Here is an 8,941-nt window from a genome sequence, read left to right on the forward strand (position 1 = left end):
GAGTTCAACTACAAAGTTGGGAACACTCTCGACAAAAGAACTTACACCTCGTATCAGTCGGGGAGCATTTTAAGGACCTAAGCGCAATAGATAACCACCTAGGTCTGAATATATATTTGGGGAGCATTAAAGTGCGGGGGCTTCTCCTCGGGGCATGCAGATTGATGCAGTTATCTATTCAAGTTATAATGTGGTGGCCTATTTGGATGACTTAGGTGAGAGCTATGATATGTTAAAATTTGATCATCTTAATCTTTTATTATTAGGATATTGAGTAAAAAAATATAATTTTAATGTTCTTAATAAGCCTAGTCATAATTTTTTTAGCATCCCATATTAAGGAGAAATAAATAAGAGAAAATATTTTAAGCATGCAAACATGCAAGAAAGATAGTAAACAAGCCAAAAATAATGAAAGATTGGTGTCATTGGGTTGAAAATATATCCCAACAAAATGCAGTCAGGCACCGTATAAGTACATGTCAGGTTCTAATTCTATACATAAATGATATTTAGAATTAAAGTACAGGACACGAGTCTACTGATTCTAGTTCCCGTCACATGGTTCTATTCGCATGGCACCCCGAAACGCATGTTCATACCTTATTTCTAATACAAGACTATCCTAAGACTTTAAAAGTATTGATGAAAAAGAGAAAAAAATGACTCGACTTGCATGAAAACAATGTTAGTGGGAAAGTCAACAGACATGTAACATATAATGAGTCGTGTCTTCTTATTGAGGAAACTAAATGTCACCTACAAGCAAAATGTTAGTAGAAATCATCACATGCTCCTCCTTAATGGCACTCTTGTGTATGCATATATATAGACACGACTACCTGTAGAATAATGTTCTAATATGCTATCATGCATATCAAACATTCTAGCACACCAAAAAGACACAAAAGTGATGTTTATCTAGAGCAATCAAACCAGTAAATAACAATAGTTAGAGCATTGAAAATACTACCCAACACCCTAGTCTTAGCCTAGCACACAATCTAACAAGAATGTATTTTAAAAATGAAAATTTTGTATATTTATTTTTGTAATGGAATGAGATCATTCAGTCACTTTTCATACCTTCAACTTTTATCTTTGGTATTTCTTTGTGAAAATTATTTGGTAATGAGTATGTATTCGTTGAATAATTCAAACATATGAAAGATCATATCGTTTTGAGTTTTTGCAATTCGGCACAAGTCTTACACTGCATGTCTCATTTTATTTTAGTCAAAATTGTCCCTAGGTCAACTCACACCTTTCATTAGGACTTAAATGGATCATGTCACTGTTTTCACGGGGGTAACAATCAAGACTCGCTGATGGGGAGAGAACCTCCTCTAGGTGAAATCGATGTTAAGCTCTGAGACAACTTTTTTAATGATTAGCATTGTGGGTTGATTCTGTTTTTGGGACATTGATTGGACGTCTGTAGCATTGTTGTTTGTTCCCTTCACTTTTTGTCACAAATCATTCAGTTTTTGCTTGTACTTATCAAGGTCTAAATTACTCACCATGATCAACACCTTGTCGGATCTCACATTTTATAGGGTTTTAGGCGAATCTCGTTATTACCTCCATGAGGGTACTTGCTGAGACTCGCTGTTTGGGTGATTTGCATCTTACCCTTCATGAAACTTGTAGCTACTTCGTAGGGAATCATCTCCTGGGTTTTATTCGATTCGAGCCCAGAGACCGAGAATTTTTAATCAAGGGAGAGTTGGGGAACATTCAACAAGCCAGACCTCTTTGGTTCATTGGTCGGGCAGTTTTTTGGATCCAAATTCTCCAAGTGTCAATTGGACTTGGGAATTCGTAAAAGAAATTTATCATAATATTAGAACATAGTGTCGCCGCCCGCAACAGGCCGAGTAATACGCTAATAAGGGGGTCAGACATCCATTTATAGATACTCAAATCTTAGCCAAAGCCTCTAGGAAGACAACAGAAATGATGTTTTTAGGCCATATATACATGAACTCCCTATCATGCTCCTTGAAAAAGTCTTTGAGATCCATTTCTCCTTATTAGCATGTCATTTCCCTTCTCGTTGTTTTAATGCTCTGTGCTCATCGCATCTTTTAGGATGGTGCATCCATATTTATTCTGTTAGGCATGCCTAAGAAATCAGAGCGGTAGAAACCTGTAAGGAGAAATAGAAAGAGGGAAAAAGAAATAAAATAACACACATGAACTTGCCTTGTAAGGGTGAACTGGGTATTCTCAAGCTCTGTGACCCATTTTATATCTTATAACTGAAGAGTTATAAAAGAGAAGATGAGAGAGATCTCCTTACAAAGTATGAGTTTAGAGAGAAGAATCGAAGACCCTTTTTACATGTAACAAGCCCCTATTTATAGAAGAAAGGAGATCATAAACAAAAAAAAAATTACATATATGCCCATGCTTTAATCGGAAGGTTAAGTGACATTATTGGCTTTTGTTGTGTCTTTTCATTATTATAATTTATTCTGGCATCTTTTTGTATAAACTGGACATTCAGGTTGGCAGGTCCTCGGGTTGGCCGATCAAGTTGGTGTCGGTCAGCTATTTCATATAAATACCAGTCGGCCTTCGCTCTACGAAGTCAATCAGCCTTTAAAGTGGTAGTTGACTGACTTTAGGGTGGTTGACCGACTTGCTTGACTCAATATTTACCAGTGATTTTTGGAGATTTTTTCTTGAAAAGTTGTTTGAGAGCATTATGTTGATACTTGTGAGATTGTTAGGGGTACTTGACATTTGTTTGGTCATTAGAGATTGTCTGCTCTTGGTCGGGCAATTTAGAACTGTGGTCGCTTGGTTATCAGTCAGCTTTCAGTTCTTTAGCCAGTCGATCTTACGAATACTGGCCTTTGATCTGAGTAGTTAGATTGTCTCAATATTCGAGCAACAGCGGCGTACAAAAAATTTTTCATATTTCTCCTCCTCTGGTCACACAGAATCGTTGACACACAAATAACTCTGATGCTCCTTTCTCCTCTTTCAACCTTTCTCCTCCCGCTGCCACGTGCTTCAACATTCTACATTAAAGGCAAAAGTAAAGAGCAGTGGGATTGATGAATTAAGAAGAATTGGGTGGTATGTATGCAACATTAAATTTTTTTAGTGTTAGATATGAAATACACTAAGAATGAGTGGTATGTATGTAACCATCCTATAATTCTATCTAATCATTAAGAAAGTGTGTTTCAATTTTGATATGTCACTTGTTAATCTACACTATCATGCAAGAACCTCGTCCCATGTTGGATAAAAAAATTTTCGAGTTAAAATCGAGATCATTCAGTCTCATACTTTAGCAAATTTGCAACTAAATTGAAGATCTCAACAACACGAACCTAACATTACTTAAAGCGATTCAATCCAAGCTCAAATGAGCTCAGATCAAGCATTTGATGTATGATTAGGAACATTGAAGTATTAATTAAATTGTTAAATGATCACCAATTTTAACATATTTATAAGTAAATCAATCATCTCAATGAGAGAAATCCATAGAACTTAAGATCATTCAACTTTAAAATCATTAAGGAACTTAAATACTAAAAGAGTGATATATGATTAAATGAATCAACACGGACTAGACTATTTGGGATTTTAGTTAAAATTATCAAAACGTCCACCCAATACTTTATAATTATGAGATCGTATTCAATATGAAAGAGGAGAAGTTAAGAGTTCACACTCTTGAAGAAAAACGTGAAACCTACAACTGCCAACAATCATCATTGACCACTTGTAGAGGTTCTTGTAGCTTAGTTATTGTGACTCATTCAAAAGTCCATCTTCATTTCCTATAGTTCCCTGTAACTCGAAATGTATATAGATTTACTATGATTAAGCTAGGCCCTGTGGTTTCTCTCCTTGAGTTTTTATGTAAAACTTTTGTTGTCTCTTATCCCTTCTATCCTTGAGTGTGCTAAATATTTTTACTGAGCTAATATTGAATTTTTATTTTTCTGTTGTTGACATTTTCTGAGCATCCGTTAATATGTAAAACTTTTGTCGTCTCTTATCTCTTCTATCCTTGAGTGTGCTAGATATTTTTACTGAGCTAATATTGAATTTTTCTTTTTCTGTTGTTGACATTTTCTGAGCATCCGTTAACTTTTAATAAGCTAATCATAATGATACTTTTGATGTGATGTAAAAATTTTGAAAGTTTGATATATAAAAATCAAAAGTTAGGTATGAGGTATGTAAATTCATAAGAATTATGTGGTATGTATGTACATGATGCAATTATACTTTGTTTTTAAGAACTAAAAGTAGTGGATCAAAAAAAATTCCTTTTATGTTGTTTTTAAGAACTATAAATGCATATATGTTTGGCTCCATGGAATGACAATTATTTTGTCAGGGAAGTTTTCTAGAATTTTAGTTATTTTGCTTTGCTAAAATGTTGTGAGGGTGCTATATTAATCAAAATAACTTTATGAAACAATTGCTACTATAAGGGTAGATATTGCAGCTTTTTGGAGAACAATATCAATTTTACGTGCCAAATTGTTCATTTAACAAAAAAAAATCTGCAAATCAGCTATTTACAAAACGCACAAATCAAACAGCTAAACTGTTTATCCAGAACAGGAGTAAATTGGTCATTTATCCAGAATCAGCTGTTTTCCAAACGCACAAACCAAACAACCAATCAACTTATCTGAATCAGCTGGTCATTAGCAGATTATCAGGATAAGCTGCTTAGCTGCTTATCAGCATAAGTTGGATAAGTTGCAGCTGACCAAACAGACCCTTAATATCATTAAAATAAGCTATTAAAATTTTTATAACTCTTTTCATTTCATTTGATCATCAATTGGATCATCAAATTTTAAAATAAATGGCTCTAATTTAATTAAAAATTATTATATTGTTAAAGCATTAATATTGTAAAATGCTAACAATCAAATATTTGAATACTTGATGATATTTTATAAGCTGTTTTGATTTGTGAAGCAAATGGATAAAACTTTGCTTTTATAAGGTTTTTATATCTTAGATCAATAAAATAACCGTGAGTTTAAATTATATAGAATTAGAAGAAAATATAGCTTGATTATTACGAAAAACTATCATGAATAATATTTTATCAGCACAAATTTCAAGATAGATGAACGACTCAGGAGGAAGAAATGACTGATCATTCGAGACTCATCGAATGATCAGCGAACTCTTATTGATCGAATCATCCCCCGAATCTTATTAAATGTGAATAACTTTGTAATTACTAAAAAATCCCTCTGAAAAACGTACTTGTTGACAACAGTTTCGAGTTAGACGATGGCGGGTGGCGACTTGTTCAGACGATTGACGGAACGTGCCAGGAGATCTCTAGCAGAGCGGTGACTAACCCTCAAGAAGATCAACTGGAAGCATCCTTTTGGATTAAATATTGATCGATTCGAGGCTCACCGAATGATCAGCGAACTCTTATCGATTGAATCATCCCCCGAATCTTATTAAATGCGAATAACTTTGTAATTACTAAAAAATCCCTCTGAAAAGTCAATAATGAGGGGATTAATATGTACTTTTATAATGCTGTGATTTATGCTATAAATATGGGATCTATGATTTGAATAAATGTTACGCTCTCTTTACTCTTCCCTATTGTACCTCTCATCCTCTACTTCTCTCTCTTAATGCTCTATACCTTGGGTGTGTTCTTCTAACATGTCATGACAAATTATATTTTGTGACATTGATGGTGTATTGACTTCATCTCTAATCAAATAATCTTCAAAAAAAAATTTAATTGAATATCAAGGAAGCAAAATGGCAAAGCGCATTATTACTTTTATTCTTTAAAAAATTGGCTCTAGAATGATGTTATTTAATCGGAATCCAACTTTATTTATTGAATGATAAATTAATGGCAAGTAGAGAGTGATATAAACATTGTTATTTACTCAATTAAAGCCAATAAGGCCTGCACTGGCATGCATAAGAGGTCAAAACCATGGTATAAATCTGACTTGAATTTGAATATTCTTCACATGTCATTCAAATCATATTCAGATTTGGCTAAAATCTTGCTCGAAATTTGTTTAGGCTATGTTTACATCTGGCTCAAATCTTGTTGAAATCATAAGTAAAACTTGTTCCATTCATATTTCAGCATTACTTTGACAAGGTGCAAGTATAATTTAACATGTAATGATGTATCATTAGTTTTGAAGGTTGAGTCGCATACAAAAGGATGATTGTTCTTTGAGAGGGTACACATGAAATAAGATTCAAATTTTCAAAATTGATAAAGCATTAGAAAAACCATTTTTTAAACTAGTACTAAACAGCAAATACATCACAAAATTGTTTATAATTACAATTATATTATCATATTTTACTAAATTCTAAAATATTGAACATAGCTAAAAATTCCCATCGATTTTTCACTAGAGAAAGTTGAATTGACTCCAACTAGCTGCATACATATATATATATATATATATAACGATCTACTATATATATATATATATATATATCAAAAATACCATCATTATATTTTTAAGTGCACCTTTTCAAATATAAGTTTACGAAACCAATAAGTTATAAGTAGTGAAGTCACAAAAATAGTCATGGTTGTTTAAATGAGGGCCTTTTTAGTCCTAGGTTTATTTAAGTGTCAAAATAGTCCCCAAATATTTTAAAATTAAGGTCTAATAGTCTTTTATGGGGACTATTTCAACCCCAATTTTAAAATAGCCAGAGAGACTATTTCAATACTTTTATAAGCTCTGGGGCTAAAACGACCTCATGTAAATAGTCGGAGATTAGCTTGGCACTTTACTCATTTTATGAATGTAAACATTAAACTTTAGGTGTTAGATATGTAAATACATGAAAATTAGTGGCATGTATAAAAATTTCCCAAATAAAAATTGTGATAGATTTCCCGTGACATTCCCATAACTCCTCTTCATATCAAATGGGAAATGAATATATCCGTGATAGGGTTGGCGTAGCTCCAGTGGCGGACATAATTAGAGAGAGTCGTCTCAGATGGTTTGGTCATATTAAATGTCGATCATCTAATGATTCGATTAGGAGAGTAGATGTTTTAGATTCAACTTATGTTAAGAAAGACAGAGATAGACCTAGAAAGACTTGTGCATATTGTATAAAAAATGATTTTACTTTATTAGAATTAAATGAAAATATGACACTCAACAGGACATATTGGAAAAAAAGGATTCATGTAGCCGACCTCTTAGTGGGATAAAGGATTGTATTATCTAGAGTCGTCTTAGATGGTTTGCTCATATTAAACGTCGACCGTCTGATGATCCGGTTAGGAAAGTATATGTTTTAGGTTCAACTTATATTAAGAAAGGTAGACCTAAAAAGACTTGAACATATTATATAAAAAATAATCTTAATATATTAGAATTAAATGAAAAAAAAATGACACTCAATAGGACCCAATGAAAAAAAATGATTCATGTAGCCAACCCCGCATACTGGGATAAAGGCTTGTTGTTGTAGTTGTTATTGTATCAAATATGAAATATCCAAATATGTTGCACTACAACACATAATACTTCCAACTACACTAGCATGATATACTTCTCTTCTAGTGATTAAGAATAAAAAGCTGCCAACAAAAAAAAAATGGCAAATGAAAAAGTGAGAGCTTTGTAACTATTTAATACATCCTCAACCTATCGATATTACATTAGAAATAAACTTATATTTTTTTTCTATTCTATTCCTAACTATCTTCATCCCAAAAATCTTCTTAGCAACACGAAAATCTTTCATTTTAAATGTTGTGCCCAGATTAGCTTTCCTCATATTAATATGTGATATTGACCAACTGCAGTCAATTTATAAACATACAAGAGCATAAGTATATCTATGTTATATACAAAGTACGAGTAGAGCTATTATAATAACTGGTTCCAAAACTTTCTTGAAGTCCACAACTTTGTTGATTGTAGCATTGCAACTAATTGAGATTTGTATCTAACATTATCTTTACATTAGTTTCCTTTTTTGTGCTTAAACATACATTTGCAACCAACAATTTTTGTCTATAGGGAGTTGAAGCAAATCTCAAGTTTCATTCTTTTGCAAAACCTTACTCCTCTACCATAACTGCAATTGACTATTTTGATTATCCTCCAGTGAAAAATTTCTCAAAAGTGGATGGCTCTTGATCACTAGTATACTTTTCTACATTCAAAGCAATAAGCTAACATATGAGAACAATAGGTATTCTCATTATTAAAATTATCAGAAGCTCTAATCTACCTTTTAGGCCCGTCGGAAGTAATAAATTCTATTGTTTTGGGCAACCTTAACACAGTAACAGCAGGCAAATATCTATTTACCAAATAATATACAATATGAATAGAACTTAGTCAATAATCTAGCTTGTATTAGCGTTAAAAAGCATACATTTGGCCATCTCCAAGAGTGGCCTATTCATTATTTCTACTAAGGTTTACTCCACAGTAGCTTATGTCAAGCAGTACATCTTAAATTCAAAAGAACATGAATACAATCCATTATTAATCCTCCAACTTTTGATGTTTTTTCTTATTTTATTCTTAATGTGGATCTTCATTTTCTTAAATATTTCAAATACATCACTTTTTGGATTAAGCATGTAAACACAGGCATTTAGTGACAAATCATTTATAAATACGAGCATAAATCTAAATCCAAGGGTGGAAAGTCTGTAGGACTTAATGATATCCCAATTGAAGTGTTGAAATATTTGGGAGATTTCGAAGTTTCTTAGCTTACTAAACTCTTTAATATTATTTTAAAAACTAAAAAAATGTCTGAGGAGTGGAGGAAGAGTATTTTGGTCCCATTTTTAAGAATAAAAGGGATGCACAAGAGTGTGCAAATTATAGAGGAATTAAGTTGATGTGTCATACTTTAAAGTTATGGGAGAGGATAATTGAACATAGGTTAAGACGCA

The sequence above is a fragment of the Phalaenopsis equestris genome, unplaced genomic scaffold (genome assembly GCF_001263595.1).
Source record: "Phalaenopsis equestris unplaced genomic scaffold, ASM126359v1 Scaffold000202, whole genome shotgun sequence".
Classification (NCBI taxonomy): domain Eukaryota; kingdom Viridiplantae; phylum Streptophyta; class Magnoliopsida; order Asparagales; family Orchidaceae; genus Phalaenopsis; species Phalaenopsis equestris.